The sequence below is a fragment of the Pseudophryne corroboree genome, chromosome 6 (assembly GCF_028390025.1).
Source record: "Pseudophryne corroboree isolate aPseCor3 chromosome 6, aPseCor3.hap2, whole genome shotgun sequence".
NCBI lineage: Eukaryota > Metazoa > Chordata > Amphibia > Anura > Myobatrachidae > Pseudophryne > Pseudophryne corroboree.
This window is the reverse complement of record NC_086449.1, coordinates 769,780,140-769,806,368: the sequence shown is the minus strand read 5'-3', so window position 1 is coordinate 769,806,368 and position 26,229 is coordinate 769,780,140. Positions and strand designations below refer to the sequence as shown.

The following is a 26,229-nucleotide window of genomic DNA, read 5'->3' as shown; positions in this document are numbered from 1 at the left end:
TTTATAAGTTCCACCCTCTCTATTGTTAAGCCCTCACATCTCTTATCCCACTATGCTATTTCCTGCCTTTCACTCTTCCTAGTCATACTGGACAAATATTACTATCATATGAATCGAGAGGATAATGTTTCCAACCTAGCCATAAATATTACAACCATACCTCCTTGGGGACGCCCAACAACGTCCGATCTTGGAAGCTAAGCAAGGATGGGCCCGGTCAGTACAAGGATGGGAGACCCCCTTGGGATACCGGGTGTTGTAATCATACAGGCAAAACAGGGGAAACTTCTGACAAACTCTCATTAGATTACTTATGATTGCATTTGATCCATAGCATGTATGAACCAATTACCACCCCTGCAAGACATATTACCCTTGCAAGATACCTTCCTAATGGTATTACCTATTCACTTACACCAGTAATTCACCTACTTCCCGAAGGTATCAATTCTTCTCCCCTCCCCCACCCTTACTACCCCTCCTCCCCTCACGCCGCTAGTTCCACTATATTATCCTTCCTCTTCACCTTCCAGCCACTAAGCTCGTAATTACATTCATATTCCATTTATAATCATGCGTTGTTCAATTTGCGCCTATAATAATTCTCATTATTACATTTTTGTTTTTATATATATTTTTATACTTATATATTTATATATTCTCATTTTATTTATCTTCCACCGTTTAAAAAAAAAAAAAAAAAAAAACATTCATGGAAAAAGTGTTTTGTTCTCATTTTCCGATCATTTCCACTTTTACCCCTTATTAATATGCTCCAGCCATTTCTGCCCATATATATATCTCATATATTCCCCTTGTTCTCCGTTTTTGCCCTCTGAACTAAATATTTCTTTTTCGTTTCATGTACCCTATGGGGAGTCACACCGCCTCCATGGACGCACTCATGCCTTTCCTTGAAGGCAATTAACAGAACTCCGCTCCACGGAAGCACTGTGACGTATGCACATAACTAACCAAAAAGATGGCCGCCGCTCCAACTAAGAAGCAAATCCAGTAAATGCATTCATTACGTCCGCGACCACCGGGCGCATGCGCAGAAGCATCTCTAGGCCGCCGGAAGCGGGGCGGAAGTGGGGCAGACGGGAGGCGGATATTATCATCAGCTGACTCCGGACCGGAAGTGAACTATCACACAGACTTTGGATGCTTTTAACCTTATCTAGGTCTCGTTTCTATAAGTAAATATACTGGCCATGGTCTCTATGTTATCCTCTCCATTTTTACCCGCACAGAATTGTATTTTTTACTACAAACATGTTGTTACCAATTAACTAAACAGGAAGTGACGTCAGCATCACTTCCCTCAGTCTCAAGGTATAAATAGGTTCAGTCTCTAGCTCTGCATTACCCTTTGATGAAGTCCATGAGGGACGAAACGCGTTGGGTGACTTTCTGATCACATCTCAAACTTATAAAAGATAAGCTACTTCTCCTCACCTTTTACTGTATTTTATCGTATGCATTTTTGATTTTAAAAGAATTTTTTTTATATAACAAAATTTTTTTTTTTTTTTTTTTTTTTTTTAGTGTTATTATGTACTTTTATGAATTTTGATATATGTACCCTGATGTATTCTTTAGCATAAACCCCCTCCCCTTTTTACTTCTTTTTTGTACCAATCCAGCGATTTTTACATTTTATTGCATGTTACTCCTCCCCCCTTTTTTTAGTGCTTTGTACTCCTAAATATTAAATTTTATTATTTATTAGTACCTGTTGTACTTAATCATTGATTAGACACCTCGGTCGCTTGTAATACCTCATCCCACCCCCCGCACCATTTTTCTAGTAGGCATATATACCAGTGCTTACAATTTTCTTTGAGGTACCAAAGCTGACGCCCTAAATTGCATAAGGGAGTGTCCATCAGGTGTTGTTCTGATATTTGTCTCAGAGCATATATACATATTTTTCCTATACTGTTGTTTACAAAATTAGATACTGTTTTTGTGGCGCTATTAGCTTCTTTTGTACATATATATATATATATATATATATATATAGTACTGTATATGCAAATATATATATATATATACACACACAGTATATGGGTGTGTGTGTGTGTGTGTGTGTGTGTGTGTGTGTGTGTGTGTGTGTGTGTGTGTGTGTGTGTATATATATATATAATATATATGTGTATGTATATATATATATATATATATATATATATACATATATTAAAATGGATTGTCGTACTCAGTAGCTCTTTTTGCCCGGAGCGCCGGTGTCCCGAGGGCGCCGCCGTCGTGGCAAGAGCCGCATCCTGATCTCCGCTCCCCGGCTGCACCTCTAGTGTCTGTGTGGCGCTGCCATAGAGAGGAGCCGGCGGCCAGAGACGGAGGGCAGCGCAGCAGCGGACGGGAAGCAGGAGCAGGGCTGGTAAGTATTGTGTTTTGTTTTTGTTTTTTTGTGTGTGTTTGTAAGCGGCGCTACTGGGAGCACAGCTACTGGGGACAAATCTACTGGGGACAAATCTACTGGGGACAAATCTGCTGGGGGCACAGCTGCTGGGGCAAATCTACTGGGGGCACAACGACTGGGGGCACAGCTACAGGGGGGCACAACTACTGGGTTAACAGCTACAGGGGTCAGAACTACTGGGGGCACAAGTACAGGGGGATAACTGTGGCCATGCCCCTTCCCTCTATTTTGCCTGGGGGGCGCCACAGGAAACTTTCGCCCTGGGCGCCGGAAGGTCTAGATCTGACCCTGGTCGTACTGATGAAAATGTTGATATATATATATATATATATATATATATACTAGGTGATTCATCGCGCCCTACGGGCGCTCTTCGCACCGTCGTTGGGGGCTACGCCCCGTTAACCCCTGCACGCCTTTGAACATACGCAGGCCGGTAGATAACAGAACCAGAAATGCAGGGCAGTATAGAGGGCATACAGAAATGGGTTCCGGTTGAGAAAAGGTAGACAGGTGTAGGGGGGGAAAAAAGGGAATGTACAGAAAAACGCTGTGCGATGGGTAAAGGATAGGGAGAGGCAGGGTGGTAGGGAGAGGATAAAAGAGAGGGAAGGTGTTAGACAGAAAATAGCGTTGCAAGAGGCTACGACCTGTTAACCCCTGCACGGGCTTCAGCTGTGCTATAATTGTTATTATATGGAGTATTACCTTCACAAAAGTTTATGCTATTGGGTAAATATTGCAAGGGGGAAGGGCGTGCGATTGTCAAGGGGGCGTAGCCCTTTGTGAGGGCGTGAAGAGTGGCAGCAGGGCACAATGAATAACATAGTGTAGTATATACTGCTAGTGTATGTAGCGCAGCTTATACACACAGTGGCCACAGGTATCAGAGCCGCATATACACACAATGGACACAGGTAGCTGAGCCGCTTATACACACAATGGCCACAGGTAACGGAGCCGCGTATCCACACAGTGGCCAGAGGTAGCAGGCCAGCTTATACACACAATACTCACAGGTAGCAGAGCCGCTTATACACACACAATACCCACAGGTAGCAGAGCCGCTTATACACACAGGGCCCACAAGTAGCAGCGCAGCTTATACACACAGCGCCCACAGGTAGCAGCGCAGCTTATACACACAGTGGCCACAGGTATCAGAGCCACATATCCACACAGTGGCCAGAGGTAGCAGGGCAGCTTATACACACAATACCCACAGATAGCAGAGCCGCTTATACACACAGCGGCCACAGGCAGCAGAGCCGCTTATACACACAGTGCCCACAGGTAGCAGAGCCGCTTATACACACAGCGCCCACAGGTAGCAGAGACGCTTATACACACAGTGGCCACAGATAGCACAGCCGCTTATACACACAGTGCCCACAGGTAACAGAGACGTTTATACACAACATGCCCACAGGTAACAAAGTAGTTTATATACACAATGAGCACAGGTAGCAGTGTTGCTTATACACACAATGGCCCCTGGTAGCAGTGCCACTTCTACACACAATTCCCATAGGTAACAGAGGCGCTTATACACACAGTGGCCACAGCTAGCTGAGCCGCTTATACATACAATGGCCACAGGTAGCAGCACCACTTATACACACAATGGCCACTTTTAGCAGCACCGCTTATACACACAATGGCCACTGGTAGCAGTGTCACTTATACACACAATGGCCACAGGTATCAGCACCACTTATACACACAATGGCGACAGGTAGCAGTGTCATTTATACACACAATGTCCACTGGTAGCAGAGCCGCGTATACACACAGTGCCCACAGGTAGCAGCGCCACTTATACACAATGGCCACAGGTAGCAGTGTCGCTTAGACACATAATGTCCACAGTATTACTTTTTTTAATTAATCCAATGTCCACTGGTGGCATCTATACTCACAGAAGTTCAGTGTGTGTGTTGGGTGTTTGGAAAGAGGGTGGGTTCAGTGAGGTGGAGGTGCCTATCCGTGCCGCTGATCACCCTGATTCAGGGAATCACTTGTAGCAGCTGCAGATGGTGTCCGAGGTGCTACGTGTGGTGGAGGTGTGGGTGCGGGAGGGGGTCCAGAGGTGTTGCGGGTGGTGGAGGGGTGGGTGCAGTGGCACGGATGGCGGAAAGGTTGCAGAGGTGCTGTGGGTGGGGGAGGGGTAGGTGTGGAGGGGGCGCGGATGGGGGAGGGGGTGCGGGTGGGGGAGGTGTGGGTGTGGAAGGTGATAATGTCAATTATTATCTTAAAACATAAAGCTATTCACTATTACCGTGGAGCCGCTATGGCCGCTAGACCACGTGCACGAGCTACGCACTTTGTACGCTATTTGCGTACAGAGTCCCGCACGTGTACGGAATACACACAGCGGGCGCACACACAGTTGATAACCTTTAAACCTTGCTAATAAAACACAGTAAGAATATACTTATACTCTAAACCTTAATAACCAAGTACTGTAATGATGTAACGTTTAAAACCCTTAACAATGTGTATGCTGTTTGAGCGATTAAGACGCTAAGAGAGCTCTTTGCAGGAAAGTGAAAACACAACACCGGGTTTGGTTATAACCGCAGCAGCTCTAACACTGCCGTGGATTATTCAGAGTAAAAGGGGAAAAACAGTACAAATCATACACTACAAACTAACATAGAAATCTAACATAATAATAGAGAATAACATGAACAATGGCGAACAATGGCTACAGAGAAATATACATACGTGGGGAATCTTTCGCATGCGCGACCTGGAATCCAGTCCTCAGCTATCAGGTAGAAAGCCTTCAGAGACATGAGGCTGGCCAGGCAACAGTGGTCTTCATATACACAACATACATTTACAATACAATGGTACCTGTATCTCATTGTTCATTGGACACAGGGATGTGTCTCTACATTACAAGAAAGGTCATAGGTGGATTTGAACAGGTGGGCTGTGTCTTTCCCCAACTGCTCTGGTGGGAGGTATCCTCAGGATTCCCGCCACATGTGTAATTTACAGCAAATACAGTTAATGTTCATAATCTACTTCTGTACATAACTATACGCAGGAGCGAGCGATCCTTTCCTAACTAACACCGGAATGTTACTCTTAAAATACCCTACAGCTGGATACTAGACACCACCTTTCAACCTTTATCTGACCCTTCCTATCATGCAAAGAGGAATCTCTCTGTCCAGGAACAGTTTAAACTAATCATACTCGCTGACATGGTCTAGGGGAATATTAACTACAAAATGCACTATTTAGGTTAAATATGCTACAATCGAGTCGCACGCTACACGCTCACAAACTCTACCGTAAATGCGCACACCACGCGCCAAGGCGCATGGCCGTGGAAGCTCTGTTACGCAAAGTGCGGATATGCGCACGCACGGCAGAGCGAGTGCACACGCAGCGGGCATGTGCATGGGGTTAGTACAAAAGGATATGCATCATGATATTTTTCGACTTTGACAGTCCACCCTTTGGCAGTCAACTATAACTGCCACTATCTAAACAATTAAGCAGAAAAATATATAATACAATGAAATACCTATAAATGATTGGGTGAAGGGAGGAGAGGAGAAGGTGGGAAATGTATGACCTAGTGGGATAGTAAAAAGCATGTATGTATGAAATTCATGTCTGAGGGTTCATGTATCATCGTGCCGTACATGTTCTAGATAAGCTTCGAGGTATTGCGAAGTATACATTAAATCCTTCTTATCCCGTATTAAGGGTCTGTGAGTGGGCTAACAAACACTACCGAGCTCTTTTCGGCTTTTAGTTCCAACAAATGGGGTGCACATTAGTTGATGATACATGGAGGGGGAAAATATGTGAGTGCTAATATATGTACCTATATCACCTGTCGACTATGTGTGTCACTACCTGAAGATCGTAGAGATGAAGATAAGAAACATGTGTTATAAATACATTCATATGATAATGTGTGTAATTGTCCTTGGATGTCTTGTTGAAGTCTTGTCCGGATAGGTGTATCTTTGCTGTGGGTGGTAAGCAAAGTTTTTCAAGTGTCCATAGAAAGTTAAAGTCTCTAAAGTGTCTCGCAAAGTCTGTGAAAAAGTTCATCAAAGGTCTGTGGAAATGTGCATCAAAATCTTCTTCCGAGTGGATGTCTTTTTACCTTGGAGAAAAACAAAGGAGAAACGGGTGAAAGAAACGGACCGTGGAATCACGTCTTATCACAACATTGTCTCGATTGATGGGTCATAAATTAAACCAGTTGTTGTAACAATGCCCTCGCTCCTTAAACTCATCAATTTGGTACTGCGCTTGCAATGCATTAAAATCCGAACACATCTGAATATCAATCCAATCATTATGACAACTCCTAGGATACAAAGGAGAAATTTCCCTACATTCACGATAACATTTTGAGCCCATACTCCTAAACCTGAGAACCAATTGCGTGGGTTCAACCATGAAACCCAGCCGGTCAGTTCATTACTCACAGCAGTAAGGGTAAGGTTGTGTCTCCTTTGGAACTCCCACTTCAATTGCAAGATATCGTCCATCTTTTGATCTATGACCTCGGTTGGGTCATCGGTGCTGTTTGTGATATATGTACAGCACTTCACGCCATACTGAGTTGCTGGGGTGACACAATACCCGCCTGTCACCGCTGTGAGGTAATTGAGAACCATCCTGTGCTGGATCAGTTCCGTTTTGTAAGCTTGCAATTCCTTCCCAGTATACCTGAAGGTGTCATCATACATCTCGGTGATATTGTCTATCAGGTTCGCTAGCGCAGTAATATACCTAAAATTTATAATTCCTCTGGCGGTACGGGTGATATCTAACGCGAGTAGGAATTGAATCCCCGTGGATTCGTGGATCAAATCAGAGGCTGCATGCTCTGTCCTATCTATAAGGTGTCTCTTAACAATGTGTTCGTAGTGAGTGTGAGTGTAAGGAGCTTGAGCATTGCGGTGAACGTCTTTCATCTTATCATGGGTAATGGTCATTACTTCTGGCAACACTCTTCCAATGTAACACAATCCCTCTGAGTTTGGGGCAAGCCACTTATACGCCTTCCTCCCACATATGAAATATGCATCATCGGGGAGGACATATGGGACAGAATATGACATCACCATATTACAAACCTTCCAGGTGAAAAATCCTATCCCTAACTCTCTCATCTGTTCAGTACACGTATCAGGCTGTATGATATGCGCACAGTATCCTGGAGATACTTCTCCAACCCGCATGGTCGTACTTCCTAGAGTGTACCTATACTGAAAATATCTCCCACCGTTGGCTATTTGGCGTATAAGTTCTGAGTCTACGGGCATTCTATCGGCTCTGTGTGAAAATGCCATGGTTTGGTTGTTCCATGTCACTTCCCAATTTCCCGGCTTTCGGGGATTGGAAATGTTAAAACATACTAAGGACCTATCCACATGATATTGGTGGAGCTTCAAACTAGGAGGCCTAGAAATATTAAATTTCTTGTCCACCGGTCTCCCACCCCTTAATTAAAGTACCTCACCTATTGTTAAAGAGTATGGCACTAGTCCTGACTTGCTCTGGCCTTGAGGTACTTGAGAGCACACCCAGCATTCTGTTTGGTTTAAAACCTTACCCACTAATGAGTGATAGTCACTCAATGGATGACGGTCCATGTTGATATTAAGGCTGGACTGACATCTCTGGATGCACCCGTCCTCAACTATGTTTTCACAATTCCTACAGATACAATTTTCCTCAGCTAACAATCCTTCACAATGTCTCCTAGTGTCATGACTACCAGATCGTTTTCTGATACTCGCCTTTGCTCGTGATTGTGTTGCTCTTGGAATTCTACGAATCCATCCTTGTCATCAGAACCCATTCCAGATCCCTTCTCGACCTCTCTGGTACTCTCACCGAAACAGACTGTTCTGGTCAACAACAGGGTCAACAGGAAAACCCGGAATGCAGTCTCTTGGGGCAAGTCCATCTTGCAGGAGGAGAAAGAAAGAGTGGTAATGGGAGGTAAAGAAAATAATTAGAAGGGGAAGGAAACTGGCGCGACAACCGCCTCTGATCCTGTAGTTCTCTGTGCTCAGGTGCCGTGACAACAGTCCTGCCTCTCAACCTTCCCGGAAGAGGCACTCCAGTGATATGGTTTCCTCTATACTCTGCTCTTTGTCACGGGCTTTCTCTGGGTCAGCGACCTTCTTACAGTGGGACGAGTGGACCCAAGTCTCTCTTTCGGCAACTTTCAATGCTGTCGTGCTGGTCAGTAAGACTTGGTACGGTCCTTCCCACCGGTCAATCAGGCAACCTGAGCGTGGAAAATTTCGAATCATTGCATAATCCCCAGGTTCAATGTCATGACAATTACTGTCTGGCAGATCAGGAATCACTAGCTTTAGATTGCTATTTTGATTCCTCAACTGCTTGCTTATCTTAACCAAATACTTTACAGTTACTTCATTGTTGCATTTCAAATCATCCTGGGGGTCAATCATTACATGGGGTTGTCGACCAAAAAGAATCTCAAAGGGTGACAGGTTAAGAGGGGACCTGGGAGTGGTTCTGATGCTGTACAATACAAGTGGCAAAGCTTCTGGCCACAACAATCCAGTTTCAGCCATCACTTTGCTCAACTTGTTCTTAATAGTGCTGTTTACTCTTTCCACTTTCGCACTCGCCTGTGGGTGGTACGAAGTATGCAGCTTACTATTAATTCCCATTAATTTGCACATTACCTGAAAGACTTCACCTGTAAAATGGGTACCCCTATCACTTTCAATTATCCTAGGGATACCATACCTGCACACAAATTCCTGCACAATTTTCTTTGCAGTGAACACAGCAGTATTTGTGTCAGCAGGGAACGCTTCTACCCAATTTGAAAACACATCAATACAAACCAACACATACTTTAAGTTTCTACAAGGTGGCAATTGTATGAAATCAATTTGTATCACCTGAAAAGGGCCGTCCGTTGGCGGGATATGGGATGGTTCTGTTGGTATCGCCTTTCCAATATTCTTCCTCAAGCAGGTGAGGCATGTCATTGCTCTCTTACCCGCATGAGAAGAAAATCCTGGCGCGCACCAGTAGGCTCTTACCAACTTGCACATACCTTCTTTGCCTAGGTGTGTCAGACCATGTGCCGCCTCAGCTAAACTTGGAAGGTATGCTCTGGGTGCCACTGGCTTACCCTGTCCATCTGTCCAGATTCCTGAGGACTCCTGGCCATATCCTTTTGACCTCCAGACTGCCTTTTCCTGTGGGGAACACAAATTTTGCATTTCACTCAATTTCTGTGTATTTACAGTATTGAATACCATCAGTTGTGTGATGTCTGTCTGTATGGGGGTGCTGGCTGCTGATTTAGCAGCTTCGTCTGCCCGGCTGTTACCAAGTGACACTGGGTCTTGGCTGTACGTGTGGGCTTTACACTTGATAACAGCCACTTTGTCAGGTTCCTGTATCGCTGCTAGAAGTCTTTTGATGTGGGTCGCATTCGCCACGGGTGTGCCAGCTGCCGTCATAAAATTTCTGAGGCGCCATAGGGCCCCAAAATCATGCACTACTCCAAAGGCATACCTAGAATCCGTGTAGATATAGGCTGACTTACCCTTAGCCAATTCACACGCTCTGGTTAGGGCGACCAGCTCAGCAACTTGTGCTGAGTGTGGTGGACCCAGGGGTTCCGCTTCTATGGTACCTTTGTCATCTACGACTGCGGATCCAGTACACAAGTCTCCCGAGTCCGTCTGTCTGTGGCAACTACCGTCAGTGTAAAAAGTAAAATCTACACCTTCCAGTGGGTTGTCACTGATGTCAGGCCTTGCAGTGAAATTTTGGGTCAAGTATTCCATACAATCATGTGTGTCAGTGTCTGTACTAAATCCTCCTTCACCATCACTCTCATCCCCCACCCTTTGTGCCTGTCCAGGCACACCTGGGAGATACGTTGCAGGATTTAGTGCGCTGCATCTCCTTATGGTGATGTTTACAGGGGCAATTAGTGCTAGTTCCCACCTTGTAAACCGTGCAGATGAAACGTGTCTGGTTTGGGCAGAATTCAGTAAGGCTGACACTGCATGAGGTGTATGGATGGTCAGGTTGTGACCTAACACTACATCTTCGCTTTTACTTACTAGCAATGCTATCGCTGCAACACTTCGCAAGCATGTGGGGAGGGATCGCGCTACGGTGTCTAGCTGAGCACTGTAGTAGGCTACCGGCCTGCTGGCGTCACCGTGTTTCTGGGTTAAAACACCTGCCGCACACCCAGCACTCTCCGTACCGTACAATTCAAAGGGTTTCCCATAATCTGGCATACCTAATGCTGGTGCCTGCGATAGGCACTGTTTGAGTCTCTCAAATGCCAGTTCGGACTCGTCTGTGTGCGAAATCCGATCTGGTTTGTTTGATGAGACCATCTCTTGCAAAGGTAAGGCTAGCATGGAAAACCCTGGGATCCAGTTGCGGCAATATCCACACATTCCTAGGAAAGTGCGGATCTGTTGCTGGGTTTGTGGCAGAGTCATGTCGCGAATCGCCTGTATTCTATCAGCGGTGAGGTGTCTCAGTCCTTGTGTCAAGCAATGTCCTAAATATTTTACCTTGGTTTGGCATAACTGCAACTTATCCTTTGAAACCTTGTGTCCCGTATCAGAAAGATGAAACAGAAGCTGTTTCGTGTCTCTCAAGGACGATTCGAGTGAATCAGAACACAGCAGTAAGTCATCTACATACTGTATTAATACTGATCCACTCTCAGGTTGAAAGGATTGTAAACAGTCGTGCAAAGCCTGTGAGAAAATACTTGGGCTGTCAATGAAACCTTGTGGTAAGCGAGTCCAGGTGTACTGTACTCATCTGTATGTGAATGCAAACAAGTATTGGCTGTCAGGGTGCAGAGGTATCGAGAAGAAGGCGGAGCAGAGGTCAATAACAGTGAAAAATTTCGCAGTGGGAGGGATTTGCATAAGGATGACAGCTGGATTTGGCACTACGGGGAATTGGCTCTCGACTATTTTGTTGATCCCCCTTAGATCCTGCACTAGCCTGTAACCCCTCCCCCCACTCTTTTTCACAGGGAAGATAGGACTATTGGCAGTACTGGACGTCCTAACTAGGATGCCCTGTTGCAGCAAGCGCTCTATGACTGGGTACACTCCTAACTCCACCTCTGGCTTCAGAGGATAATGTGGGATTTTTGGAGCTATCCTACCATCTTTTGCTTGCACCACTACAGGAGCTACATTTGCCATTAATCCAGTGTCTTGTCCATCTTTGGTCCAAAGTGACTCCGGTATCTGGAAGATCATTTCCTCTACCTTGGATGGACACCTGTCTGTAACAGCAGTGTGTGACATTAACCTTTGAGGGGAGTCTAGCATATCCTGCACTTCCTGAGCGTGATTCTCGGGTATATCTAAGAAAACACCTTCAGGAGTACAATATATGACACACCCCATCTTACACAGTAAATCTCTCCCAAGTAGATTAGTCGGAGCCGATGCAGCTAGCAGAAAGGAGTGCTTGGTCTGCAAAGGCCCTATCGTAATCTCTGCTGGTCTGCTTAAAGGGTAGTGTTGTACTACTCCTGTTACTCCCATTGCTGTAATTGTTTTACCCGTGGTTTTCATACCCACCGTTGAATTTAACACTGACTTGTCCGCCCCCGTATCTACAAGGAAAGGTAGTGATCTACCAGCTACATCAATTGTGACCTCAGGTTCACTTCCAAGGCTCGCAATTAATTTCACTGGCTGCAGACTACAGGTGTGGCCTGACCCCTATTGTAAGTTGTGACCATCCCGCAGCGCGTTGGCAGCTACGATATGTGAGGGGGGTAACTGAGAATTTTCAGAGACCTGCCAGTCTCTCTTTGGTGGGTACCTCTTTGTTTCCCCTGCATGTGACTCATAACTCCTCCTCTGCGGTCCCTGATCCCATTTGCGTGTGCCATACTGTGTGTCATGTTCTGGTCTAGGGGGTCGATATACCTTATGTGGGTCTCTAAATCTGCAACTGCAATATGTCCTTCCTTATGGCAGTTATAACATTTCACCACATACGACTTACCATCAGGGGTCTGGGGCTTAGGCTGAGGTGGCCTTGTTGTAAGGGCCTGTATACTTACTGCCATCAGCTTATCCCCCTGTGACTCCCTGTGTATAACGATGTTCCGATCATGCCCAACAGCGGACTCTCTTAATGCAGCCACCGAGATACCTCTCCAGTTAGGTTGAGTGGTCTGTACCCTTGTTCTCAGCACTTCCTTTAAACCGTCCATTAATACGGACACCGCTACCTCCCTATGATGCGTATTTTCCTCAATGTCCACGACCCCAGTGTATTTAGCCATTTCCTGTAGTGCTCGGTGGAAATAGTCAGAAGCAGTTTCACCTTCTTTTTGTGTAATGGAGAAAATGTTGTTCCACTTGACAACAGTTGGGAAATATACTCCTAACTGCAGATTGATCTGTTTAACATTCTCCTGATTGTATTCATCAGTGAGAGGTACCTCTTCATCTAATTTACAATCAGTAATGAATTTCACAGGGTCAATACTAGAGGGCAAACATGCCCGCAGCACTGTCCGACAATCTCTGTTATTGGGTTTGGCGGCGTTACCTAGTTCTTTAATAAACTTTTGACATGCGGCTAGATCTTTCCTGGGATCGGGAAATTCAGACATAATTGTCCTTAATTCTGTCCGGGACCAGGGACAATGCATTGCAATGTTCCTGACGGGAGTGACTCCCTATGCGTCAGTCTTTCCATTGGGGACTGCGATCACCCTGACAGGATTAAGTTCAATTACATCACTCTGGGTTGATTCTACAATGTGAGGTGTGATTGTTTCTGCATAATGTACAGTTCCGTACTTACCTGTGGACACGACCTCACCTGTCCCTCCACTAGGGGCCTTCGCTACTGCTCTTACTGGTTGGGCCGTGCCCACTGTAGTATCTTGTATGGTGGCTGCTAGAGAGAGTGCCGATATCGTGGTGGGCTCATCTTCCTGGTCGCACTCCTGAGGGAAGTTTAAGATGGGATACAACTTGCACGGGTTAGCATTAGCATCAATACACTTATCTACTTTACTCTTATTACCATTAATACATTTGTTAAGTGCACTTTTATCGTATACCAGTATGCCATTCTCTGTAGCCATTTTCTCTCCTGTTATGTATGGTGGTGGTGGTGCTGTTGCTATCAGTTTCCTGCTAGGGTTGGAACCAGCTGCTTGAGCTAATCCCTGTTGTATCTCACCCTCCTGTTGCCATAACTGTAAATAATCATAATGTCTAATCCTTTGTTTCTTGGATTTTATCAGACATATCCTTCTCCTTAGATTTTGCAACACCTCAGGATTAAAACTGCCTACCCTAGGGAACGGTTCCCTATCGTCCACAGTCATACGTTCCCACTCATTGCATAAGACTTCTGCGTGTGATCCATATTTCTCACACATTATGTACCTCGCCCTCCCTTTGGGCCGCTGAATATCAACCTGAACCCTGGTTGATCGTCCCTTACTTGAGCAACTGGCCCCCATTCTTTGCAGGTATTGCTTTTTCAGCGACTTCCTACAAAAACCAAATTACTCAATATAAGGCAACGGTGAAAGTTCTCCGAGTGCTCTCACCCACCCACGCCCCTGCTGGCCAATACACCGAACACTGTGCCCAGTGCCGGTTGTACCCAACCTCGGGCTCCTGTGTAACCGTTATTTACTGAGAGCGTGTGGGAGTATGCTACCCCTCCCAGTAAATATCAGTTGTTGGAGATTTCCTGAGTGACCAGCAAAACTCCCTTAAAATAAAAAAAACTGTTACACAAATCACGTTAAATGTACAATTAGCGTCTATGATCCCGCAAATTGTGTGGGTATCAAGGTGAACTATCTAATGCACACAGTAACGTGCGGTACAGTCGCACTGCGTATAAGTAACTATTACTTATCCGCCGAACGACCAGCGGAATCGATTGTTTAGGCTGCGAAACCTCAGCCGGAGCGTATTCTCAAAATGGGCCTATATGGGTATCTCGCCAACCTCCGGGGCTGCGATATCTCTCTGCTGACCTCTCAGGCCGCAGTATTCAGAGCTTCACCGACCTGCTGGTCTGTGGTAAACTTGCTACCTTGCTCCTTTGTACTCTTATACAATGTTAACGTGAGCAAGCCAATCTCACGCCACTAAGTGTTCACTTCACTGGTGTCCTCCCCTTGGGATCCCGGATCCCGAATTCCCTTGGGTCCAAAACCTTTATTATTTGCATACTCACTCTTGCTCATTCATATACACTTCGATTTTTCTGTACAGAAAATTACTTTCATTCAGGTAAAACAGGCTAATCCCAGAGGTGATGCAATAAGAGAAGGATCTTTTAAACTAAAATTTTGGAAACTGAACAAATTTGTGCTATTATCGTGTGGCTACCGTATCGCCTAAATTAAAACAATGCTAACGTGTGATTTGTATTAAGTGGGTGTATCTGTACGCACGTTGCGTAAACATGCCACGTGTATAGGCCTTTGCGTTGCGTACGCAGTCCCGTACGCTGCCCAAGACACGTGTACAAAGGCCGGATACGCCCGCAGTAACACAAATAAAACGTTTCTATAAATGTAAACAATATTTAACTATAATCGCTTACTAACACCACACAGTATCTCCTGTATAAACCTTTATAACTGGGTCAGGCTGCGTGTGTGTTTTACAATTACTCCCTTAAATATTACTCTTTACTTTTAACTAAAATAGCAACAAATTTTCTCAGCACGTGATCAATGCTAATGGCAAACAAGAGGGTAGATATGCGAAAATACACAAATGAAATACAGGTGTGTGCGTGTGTTACGCGTGTTGCGTGCGCAGTTGGCACCAAACAGAAATTTCACAGATTTAAAACCAAACAATAGCTTTTACTTTCTTACCTTCCGGATCCCACCAGCATCCCTTCAAACCAAGCGGAGCAGACGCTTATCTAATCAGCACTAATGTATCCCCGACCACAAAACGGCTAACAGGGGATGCTACCTTCCCGCCCTTTGCTGATAGATAAAAGTCTGCCTTGTCCTGCTAGGCTGCGGATATGAGGAATCCCGGACGAGCGCCCAATTCATAATGTCAATTATTATCTTTAAACATAAAGCTATTCACTATTACCGTGGAGCCACTATGGCCGCTAGACCACGTGCATGAGCTATGCACTTTGTACGCTATTTGCGTACAGAGTCCCACACGTGGTACGCACTTGGCGTACACACGCTGCGCTGGGTTTACGGAATACACACAGCGGGCGCACACACAGTTGATAACCTTTAAACCTTGCTAATAAAACACAGTAAGAATATACTTATACTCTAAACCTTAATAACCAAGTACTGTAATGATGTAACGTTTAAAACCCTTAACAATGTGTATGCTGTTTGAGCGATTGAGACGCTAAGAGAGCCCTTTGCAGGAAAGTGAAAACACAACACCGGGTTTGGTTATAACCGCAGCAGCTCTAACACTGCCGTGGATTATTCAGAGTAAAAGGGGAAAAACAGTACAAATCATACACTACAAACTAACATAGAAATCTAACATAATAACAGAGAATAACATGAACAATGGCGAACAATGGCTACAGAGAAATATACATACGTGGGGAATCTTTCGCATGCGCGACCTGGAATCCAGTCCTCAGCTATCAGGTAGAAAGCCTTCAGAGACATGAGGCTGGCCAGGCAACAGTGGTCTTTATATACACAACATACATTTACAATACAATGGTACCTGTATCTCATTGTTCATTGGACACAGGGATGTGTCTCTACATTACAAGAAAGGTCATAGGTGGATTTGAACAGGTGGGCTGTGTCTTTCCCCAACTGCTCTGGTGGGAGGTATCCTCAGGATTCCCGCCGCATGTGTAATTTACAGCAAATACAGTTAATGTTCATAATCTACTTCTGTACATAACTATACGCAGGAGCGAGCGATCCTTTCCTAACTAACACCGGAATGTTACTCTTAAAATACCCTACAGCTGGATACTAGACACCACCTTTCAACCTTTATCTGACCCTTCCTATCATGCAAAGAGGAATCTCTCTGTCCAGGAACAGTTTAAACTAATCATACTCGCTGACATGGTCTAGGGGAATATTAACTACAAAATGCACTATTTAGGTTAAATACGCTACAATCGAGTCGCACGCTACACGCTCACAAACTCTACCGTAAATGCGCACACCACGCGCCAAGGCGCATGGCCGTGGAAGCTCCGTTACGCAAAGTTCGGATATGCGCACGCACGGCAGAGCGAGTGCACGCGCAGCGGGCATGTGCATGGGGTTAGTACAAAAGGATATGCATCATGATATTTTTCGACTTTGACAAAGGGGAGTGTAGATGCTGTTGGTGGGGGAGGGGTGGGTGCGGGGGGGCTGTGGATGAAGGAGGGGGTCTGGAGGTGGTGTGCGTGGGGGAGGGGCGATGTAGTGGGAGTGTGTTTGGGGAGGTGGGGTTGCAGGGGAGGGGAGGTGAGGTTAGGTTCTAGAAGTGCTGCGGGTGGAGGAGGGGTGGCTGCAGGGGAGCCGTGGATGGGGTCTGGAGGTGCTGTGGGAGATGGTCCAGAGGTGCTGCGGGTGGGGGAGGTGTGGTAGGTCCACGAATGGGGGAAGGTGTCTATAGATGATGTGGGTGGGGGGGGGGCCAAGGGGCTGGGGTTGGGGGAGTGGCGGCTGCGGGGGCGTGGTGGGGGTCCGGATGCACTGTGGGCAGGGGAAGGGGTGGAGGGTGCTGCGGGTGTGGGTGCTACGGGTGGGGGAGGGGGCGGAAGAGCAGCGGGTGGGAGGGGGATGTTGTGGATGGGGGGGGGCGTGTGCCGCGGGTGGGGGCAGATGTGGTGGATGCTGTTGGTGCCGCGGGTGGGGGAGGGGAGGGTGGAGTGGAGGGTGTGGGGGTGTAGCGGGGGGGGGAGAGGTGGGTATGGGGGTGCCGTGGGTGGGGGAGGGGTGGTGGGTGCTGCAGGTGTGGGTGCTACGGGCGGCGGAGGGACGTGTTCCGCGGGTGGGGGGCGGATGTGGTAGACGCTGTGGGTGCCGCGGGTGGGGGAGGTGCGGGTGGGGCGGAGGGTGAGGGAGGGGAGAGGTGGGTATGGAGGTGGGTTGGTGGAGGGTGGGGTGGAGGGTGCGGGGGTGTAGCGGGTGGGTATGGGTGTGGGGGAGGTACGGGTGTGCCGCGGGTGGGGGAGGGGCGGGGGTTTTGCGGGTTGTGGGTGATACGAGTAGGGGAGGGGGCGGGAGTGCCGGGGGTGGGGGCCGGATGTGTTGGGTGCAGCGGGTGGGGAAGGGGCGGGGGGTGCTGCGGGCGGGAGTGCCGTGGATGGGGGAGGGACGGGGGGTGCTGCGGGTGTGGGTGCTACGGGTGGGGTAGGGGACGCGAGGCGGATGTGGTGGATACTGTGGGTGGCGCAGGTGGGGGAGGTGCGGGGGTGCAACAGGTGGGGGAGGGGGCGGGAGTGCCGCTGCTGGGGGAGGGGCGGGGGGTGCTGCAGGTGTGGGTGCCGCCAGTGGGAGGGTGCGGGGTGGCGCGGGGCGGGTGGGGTGGAGGGTGCGGGGGTGTAGAAGGGGGGGTATGGGGGGGGCGGGGGTGCCGCGAGTTGTGGGTGCTATGGGTGGGGGAGGGGGCGGGAGTGCCGTGGGTGGGGGCGGGATGTGGTGGGTGCTGCGGGTGGGGTGGAGGGTGCGGGGGTGTAGCGGGGGGGGAGAGGTGGGTATGGGGGTGAGGGAGGTGCGGGGGGTGCTAGGGGTGAGCAGAAGTGCAGCGCACAGGGGAGGGGCGTGTGCCGCGGGTGGGTGCTGATGTGGTGGATGCTGTGGGTGCCGCATGTTGGGGAGGGGCGGGTGGGGTGTAGGGTGCGGGGGTGTAGCAGGGTGGGGGAGGTGCGGGGGTGGTGCGGGTGGGGTAGGGGGTGCTACGGGTGGGGGAGGGAGTGCAGCGGGCGGGGGGGAGAGGTGGGTATGGGGGTGGGGTAGGGGCGGGTGGGGTGGAGGGTGCAGGGGTGTTGTGGGGGGGAGAGATGGGTAAGGGGGTGTGGGAGGTGCGGGGGTGCTGCGGGTGGGGGAGGGGCAGGGGTTTTGCGGGTTGTTGGTTATACGGGTGGGGGAGGGGGTCGGAGTGCCTCGGGTGGGGGAGGAGCGTGTGCCGGGGTGGGGGATAGATGTGGTGGGTGCGGCGGGTGGGGAAGGGGCGGGGGTGCTGTGGGTGGGGGCGCGAGTGCCACGGGTGGGGGAGGGGCGGGGGTGCTGCGGGTGTGGGTGGTACGGGTGGGGGAGGGGGTGGGAGTGCCGACGTTGGGGGCGGATGTGGTGGATACTGTGGGTGCCGCAGGTGGGGGAGCCGCGGGTGGGGGTGGGGCGGGGGGTGCCGGGGTTTGAGGGTGCTACGGGTGGGGAAGGGGGCGGGAGTGGTGCGGGTGGGGGAGGGGCGTGTACCGTGGGTGGAGGACAGATATGGGGGGAGGGGCGGGGGGTCAGCAGGTGGGGAATGGGGTGCTGCAGGTGTGGGTGCTACGGGTGGGGGCAGGAGTGCCGTGGGTGGGGGAGGGGCATGTACCGCGGGTGCTGGAGGGGCGGGAGTGCCGCGGGTGGGGGAGGGGCGGGGGGTGCTTCAGGTGTGGGTTATACGGGTGGGGGAGGGGGCGGGAGTGCCGCGGGTGGGGGAGGGGCGGGGGGTGCTTCAGGTGTGGGTGCAATGGGTGGGGGAGGGGGCGAGAGTGCTGCAGGTATGGGAGGGGCGTCTGCCGCGGGTGGGGGAGGGGCGGGAGTGCCGTGGGTGGGGGAGGGGAGGGGGTGCTGCAGATGTGGGTGCAATGGGTGGGGGAGGGGGCGGGAGTGCCGCGGGTGGGGGAGGGGCGTCTGCCGCGGGTGGGGGAGGGAGTGCCGCGGGTGGGCGAGGGGCGCTGCAGGTGTGGGTGCCGCGGGTGGGAGGGTGCGGGGTGGCGCAGGGCATGTGCCGCGGGTGGGGGGCGTATATTGTGGAGGCTGTGGGTGCCGTGGGTGGGAGGGGGGCGGGTGCGGCAGGCCGAGGTCGTCCACAGCATTCTCAGCCGCACTGTCTAGCAAGACTCACCGGCTGCAGTGTCACAACTCACCAGGGTGCAGGGACTGTACGAGGAGGAGGGAAAGAGGGGACTGGGCGGAGATGGGGAGGGGACTGGGCGGGGATGGGCAGACCGAGGGAGGGGACTGTTCCTGGCCTGCATCCAGCCACCCAGATCTGTGCCTGTGACTCCGCCCAGCGTTAGAAATGCAGGCACAGAGTCACAGGGCTAATATATAGGAGATATATATATATATATTTGTGTGCGTGTGGATGTATATATATATGTGTGTGTGTGTATATGTATATATATATATATATATATATATGTGTATTGGATCAGGTCAGGATCCCGGCAGTCGGGATTCCAGCAGTCGCAATACTGACGCTGGAATCCCGACACTGCTCGGAACCCGCCGGCATATCAGACCCAACCCATATGTATGTATATAGGTGTGTATGTGTGTATAAATATATATATATATATATATATATATATGTGTGTGTGTGGTATGTATGTGTATATATATATATATAATAGATAATTTATCCAAACTACCTGATACTCCCCTACTTCAAATGATACAGCGTGTATCATATATATATATATATATATTAAATTTACACCTTAGGGCCCCCCTGTCTTAAGTACCCCGGGCCCCCCGATGCCTTAATCCTGCTCTGCCCACAGCTTACTGTTCCGGGCACCAGTTGCTAGTGCTGGGAGAAAGTCACAGGAATGAGGAGGAATACAGGCAGGAGGCGGCGCTCAGTCCGGCTTTGGTATTAAGCATAGAAGTGAAATGATAGTCACCAAATAATATGTATCCAGGTGTAACGGACTCTAATGTAATTCTAGGGCATGTCATAGTGATTGGTAATTGTATCACAGAATGTCTATAAGTCCCGTACCAGTATCTTCTTATGTTATACACTACAGTACACGGTGGTGATTATGTATACTCTCCTCACCCACTGTATCCAGCCAGACTGAATATTAATGGAAAAATCCTTTTATGCCAAAATCCCCTCCTGGCCAATTCGGGTGTTCACTGTCACTTGCTATAAATCTCAAACCTTCAGGGTTACAGTCATGTTTCGCTGCATTATGTCGCTGAAATCCTTTTCTTATATTACTTATATGTTCCCCTGTTCTTTCTACCCATAGATCCTACTTTCCGTCCCACGTGCTGCCAGTTGGAGCTGCATCCAGCAGATATACAGTGTTGTGTTGGTGGAGGCACAGGTCAGTCTCTATCTTATCGTGTACAGCTGTTTGGTTTGATGTGAAGCTTATGGTGGGTTTTGTGCTTCTGTGTCCCAGGTTCTTCAGGTTACAGCATTTTCTGCAGTGGATGATCCGCCCGTTTCCTCTGTAACTGAGGTTTGTACTAATTCTTTATTATTCCTAAAGTGGTTCTGTTCTAGTCTCTGTTGTAAATCAGGGGCTTTGGTGTATTATTGTATATAAGGAGGTGACATAACTTGCAGGTAACTAGTGTGTACTGTTCCAAGCTTGCTGATTTAGAATGTTAAGGACTTTGGGCCTAATTCAGACCTGATCGCAACAGCAAACTTTTTTTCTAATGGGCAAAACCATGTGCAGTGCAGGTGGGCCAGATGTAACATGTGCACGGAGAGTTAGATTTGGGTGGGGTGTGTTCAAACTAAAATCTAAATTGCAGTGTAAAAGTAAAGCAGCCATTATTTACCCTGCACAGAAACAAAATAACCCGCCCAAATCTACCTCTCTGCACATGTTACATCTGCCCCACCTGCAGTGCACATGGTTTTGGCCATTATAGAAAGATTTTGCTTTTGCGATCAGATCTGAATTAGGCCCTTACATCCTTATATTCTGTACGATCTTTGCTTTCTTGACATGTGGTTGTAGAAATACATCAGTGTATTCTGATAGATTCGCTGTCAGTGAATTTATATGTGATGTAGGGGGTCTCTCTGGGGTTCTCTCCAAATCCTTGTGTATTTTGGGAGAAAATAAAAAACTGGGGTCACTTGGTGTGCGTTATTGAGGAATTCATACTCTTATTTGTTGAGGATACCTTCTTCCTTCCCTACCTGAAGTGGACTATGAAGGACTTCCTGAAGTGTTGTTGCGGGTCCTGTTTCCATTTACATTATGTGTCTGTATCCTCTAATGTCCAATGTGCTTCCTCTTATATTGGGACTTCTTCATCAGTACAATACCCCCTTCAGTGGCAAACGCAGGATTTTGAAAGGGGGGTTTCCAAATAATTGATTACAGACCAATGACATTTTTTTTATTACTTTATGGGACTTGCATAAGGTATGCACTAAAGGGAATTCTTATTTTATAATTTGTATACTGTGGAACCATGCAGTGATTAAAATGAATTCTCTAGCTGCAACTTATTAGGTTCAGCACAATCTTGATTTACCTATTTTTAACCGTTGTGCTAAGATACATTATCAATATCAAATGCCAACCTTCTGTCAACTGTACAGCATTATGGATGGTGTAATGAGGTCATCAGTTCGATTCCCACCACGGGAACTGTGTGGAGTTTGTATATTCTCCCCGTACTTGCGTGGGTTTCCTCCGGGTACTCCGGTTTCCTCCCACAATCCAAAAATATACTGGTAGGTTAATTGGCTCCCAATAAAAAAAACCTAGGGGTATATTTACTAAGGTCCCGATTTTGACCGAGATGCCGTTTTTTCTAGAGATGAGCGCCGGAAATTTTTCGGGTTTTGTGTTTTGGTTTTGGGTTCGGTTCCGCGGCCGTGTTTTGGGTTCGACCGCGTTTTGGCAAAACCTCACCGAATTTTTTTTGTCGGATTCGGGTGTGTTTTGGATTCGGGTGTTTTTTTAAAAAAACCCTAAAAAACAGCTTAAATCATAGAATTTGGGGGTAATTTTGATCCCAAAGTATTATTAACCTCAAAAAACATAATTTACACTCATTTTCAGCCTATTCTGAACACATCACACCTCACAATATTATTTTTAGTCCTAAAATTTGCACCGAGGTCGCTGTGTGAGTAAGATAAGCGACCCTAGTGGCCGACACAAACACCGGGCCCATCTAGGAGTGGCACTGCAGTGTCACGCAGGATGGCCCTTCCAAAAAACCCTCCCCAAACAGCACATGACGCAAAGAAAAAAAGAGGCGCAATGAGGTAGCTGACTGTGTGAGTAAGATTAGCGACCCTAGTGGCCGACACAAACACCGGGCACATCTAGGAGTGGCACTGCAGTGTCACGCAGGATGTCCCTTCCAAAAAACCCTCCCCAAACAGCACATGACGCAAAGAAAAAAAGAGGCGCAATGAGGTAGCTGTGTGAGTAAGATTAGCGACCCTAGTGGCCGACACAAACACCGAGCCCATCTAGGAGTGGCACTGCAGTGTCACGCAGGATGTCCCTTCCAAAAAACCCTCCCCAATCAGCACATGATGCAAAGAAAAAGAAAAGAAAAAAGAGGTGCAAGATGGAATTATCCTTGGGCCCTCCCACCCACCCTTATGTTGTATAAACAAAACAGGACATGCACACTTTAACCAACCCATCATTTCAGTGACAGGGTCTGCCACACGACTGTGACTGATATGACGGGTTGGTTTGGACCCCCCCCAAAAAAGAAGCAATTAATCTCTCCTTGCACAAACTGGCTCTACAGAGGCAAGATGTCCACCTCATCTTCACCCTCCGATATATCACCGTGTACATCCCCCTCCTCACAGATTATCAATTCGTCCCCACTGGAATCCACCATCTCAGCTCCCTGTGTACTTTGTGGAGGCAATTGCTGCTGGTCAATGTCTCCGCGGAGGAATTGATTATAATTCATTTTAATGAACATCATCTTCTCCACATTTTCTGGATGTAACCTCGTACGCCGATTGCTGACAAGGTGAGCGGCGGCACTAAACACTCTTTCGGAGTACACACTTGTGGGAGGGCAACTTAGGTAGAATAAAGCCAGTTTGTGCAAGGGCCTCCAAATTGCCTCTTTTTCCTGCCAGTATAAGTACGGACTGTGTGACGTGCCTACTTGGATGCGGTCACTCATATAATCCTCCACCATTCTATCAATGTTGAGAGAATCATATGCAGTGACAGTAGACGACATGTCCGTAATCGTTGTCAGGTCCTTCAGTCCGGACCAGATGTCAGCATCAGCAGTCGCTCCAGACTGCCCTGCATCACCGCCAGCGGGTGGGCTCGGAATTCTGAGCCTTTTCCTCGCACCCCCAGTTGCGGGAGAATGTGAAGGAGGAGATGTTGACAGGTCGCGTTCCGCTTGACTTGACAATTTTGTCACCAGCAGGTCTTTCAACCCCAGCAGACCTGTGTCTGCCGGAAAGAGAGATCCAAGGTAGGCTTTAAATCTAGGATCGAGCACGGTGGCCAAAATGTAGTGCTCTGATTTCAACAGATTGACCACCCGTGAATCCTTGTTAAGCGAATTAAGGGCTGCATCCACAAGTCCCACATGCCTAGCGGAATCGCTCCGTGTTAGCTCCTTCTTCAATGCCTCCAGCTTCTTCTGCAAAAGCCTGATGAGGGGAATGACCTGACTCAGGCTGGCAGTGTCTGAACTGACTTCACGTGTGGCAAGTTCAAAGGGCATCAGAACCTTGCACAACGTTGAAATCATTCTCCACTGCACTTGAGACAGGTGCATTCCATCTCCTATATCGTGCTCAATTGTATAGGCTTGAATGGCCTTTTGCTGCTCCTCCAACCTCTGAAGCATATAGAGGGTTGAATTCCACCTCGTTACCACTTCTTGCTTCAGATGATGGCAGGGCAGGTTCAGTAGTTTTTGGTGGTGCTCCAGTCTTCTGTACGTGGTGCCTGTACGCCGAAAGTGTCCCGCAATTTTTCTGGCCACCGACAGCATCTCTTGCACGCCCCTGTCGTTTTTTAAAAAATTCTGCACCACCAAATTCAAGGTATGTGCAAAACATGGGACGTGCTGGAATTTGCCCATATTTAATGCACACACAATATTGCTGGCGTTGTCCGATGCCACAAATCCACAGGAGAGTCCAATTGGGGTAAGCCATTCCGCGATGATCTTCCTCAGTTGCCGTAAGAGGTTTTCAGCTGTGTGCGTATTCTGGAAAGCGGTGATACAAAGCGTAGCCTGCCTAGGAAAGAGTTGGCGTTTGCGAGATGCTGCTACTGGTGCCGCCGCTGCTGTTCTTGCGGCGGGAGTCCATACATCTACCCAGTGGGCTGTCACAGTCATATAGTCCTGACCCTGCCCTGCTCCACTTGTCCACATGTCCGTGGTTAAGTGGACATTGGGTACAACTGCATTTTTTAGGACACTGGTGAGTCTTTTTCTGACGTCCGTGTACATTCTCGGTATCGCCTGCCTAGAGAAGTGGAACCTAGATGGTATTTGGTAACGGGGGCACACTGCCTCAATAAATTGTCTAGTTCCCTGTGAACTAACGGCGGATACCGGACGCACGTCTAACACCAACATAGTTGTCAAGGACTCAGTTATCCGCTTTGCAGTAGGATGACTGCTGTGATATTTCATCTTCCTCGCAAAGGACTGTTGAACAGTCAATTGCTTACTGGAAGTAGTACAAGTGGGCTTACGACTTCCCCTCTGGGATGACCATCGACTCCCAGCGGCAACAACAGCAGCGCCAGCAGCAGTAGGCGTTACACGCAAGGATGCATCGGAGGAATCCCAGGCAGGAGAGGACTCGTCAGACTTGCCAGTGACATGGCCTGCAGGACTATTGGCATTCCTGGGGAAGGAGGAAATTGACACTGAGGGAGTTGGTGGGGTGGTTTGCGTGAGCTTGGTTACAAGAGGAAGGGATTTACTGGTCAGTGGACTGCTTCCGCTGTCACCCAAAGTTTTTGAACTTGTCACTGACTTATTATGAATGCGCTGCAGGTGACGTATAAGGGAGGATGTTCCGAGGTGGTTAACGTCCTTTCCCCTACTTATTACAGCTTGACAAAGGGAACACACGGCTTGACACCTGTTGTCCGCATTTCTGGTGAAATACCTCCACACCGAAGAGCTGATTTTTTTGGTATTTTCACCTGGCATGTCAACGGCCATATTCCTCCCACGGACAACAGGTGTCTCCCCGGGTGCCTGACTTAAACAAACCACCTCACCATCAGAATCCTCCTGGTCAATTTCCTCCCCAGCGCCAGCAACACCCATATCCTCCTCATCCTGGTGTACTTCAACACTGACATCTTCAATCTGACTATCAGGAACTGGACTGCGGGTGCTCCTTCCAGCACTTGCAGGGGGCATGCAAATAGTGGAAGGCGCATGCTCTTCACGTCCAGTGTTGGGAAGGTCAGGCATCGCAAACGACACAATTGGACTCTCCTTGTGGATTTGGGATTTCAAAGAACGCACAGTTCTTTGCGGTGCTTTTGCCAGCTTGAGTCTTTTCAGTTTTCTAGCGAGAGGCTGAGTGCTTCCATCCTCATGTGAAGCTGAACCACTAGCCATGAACATAGGCCAGGGCCTCAGCCGTTCCTTGCCACTCCGTGTGGTAAATGGCATATTGGCAAGTTTACGCTTCTCCTCCGACAATTTTATTTTAGGTTTTGGAGTCCTTTTTTTTCTGATATTTGGTGTTTTGGATTTGACATGCTCTGTACTATGACATTGGGCATCGGCCTTGGCAGACGACGTTGCTGGCATTTCATCGTCTCGGCCATGACTAGTGGCAGCAGCT

The 26,229-nt window shown here is 48.4% G+C and overlaps 1 long non-coding RNA gene and 1 pseudogene across 1 annotated transcript in view; both read left to right on the top strand.

Moving 5' to 3' along the window:
• Window positions 1-20,737, top strand: part of LOC134935697 (uncharacterized) — a 438,569-nt gene extending 417,832 nt beyond the window's left edge. The window contains exon 4 of the long non-coding RNA XR_010180350.1: window positions 20,681-20,737. This is a non-coding gene — a long non-coding RNA (uncharacterized LOC134935697). The remainder of the gene's footprint in view (window positions 1-20,680) is intronic.
• Window positions 147-265, top strand: LOC134937307 (5S ribosomal RNA; annotated as a pseudogene).
• Window positions 20,738-26,229: the final 5,492 nt, after the last annotated feature.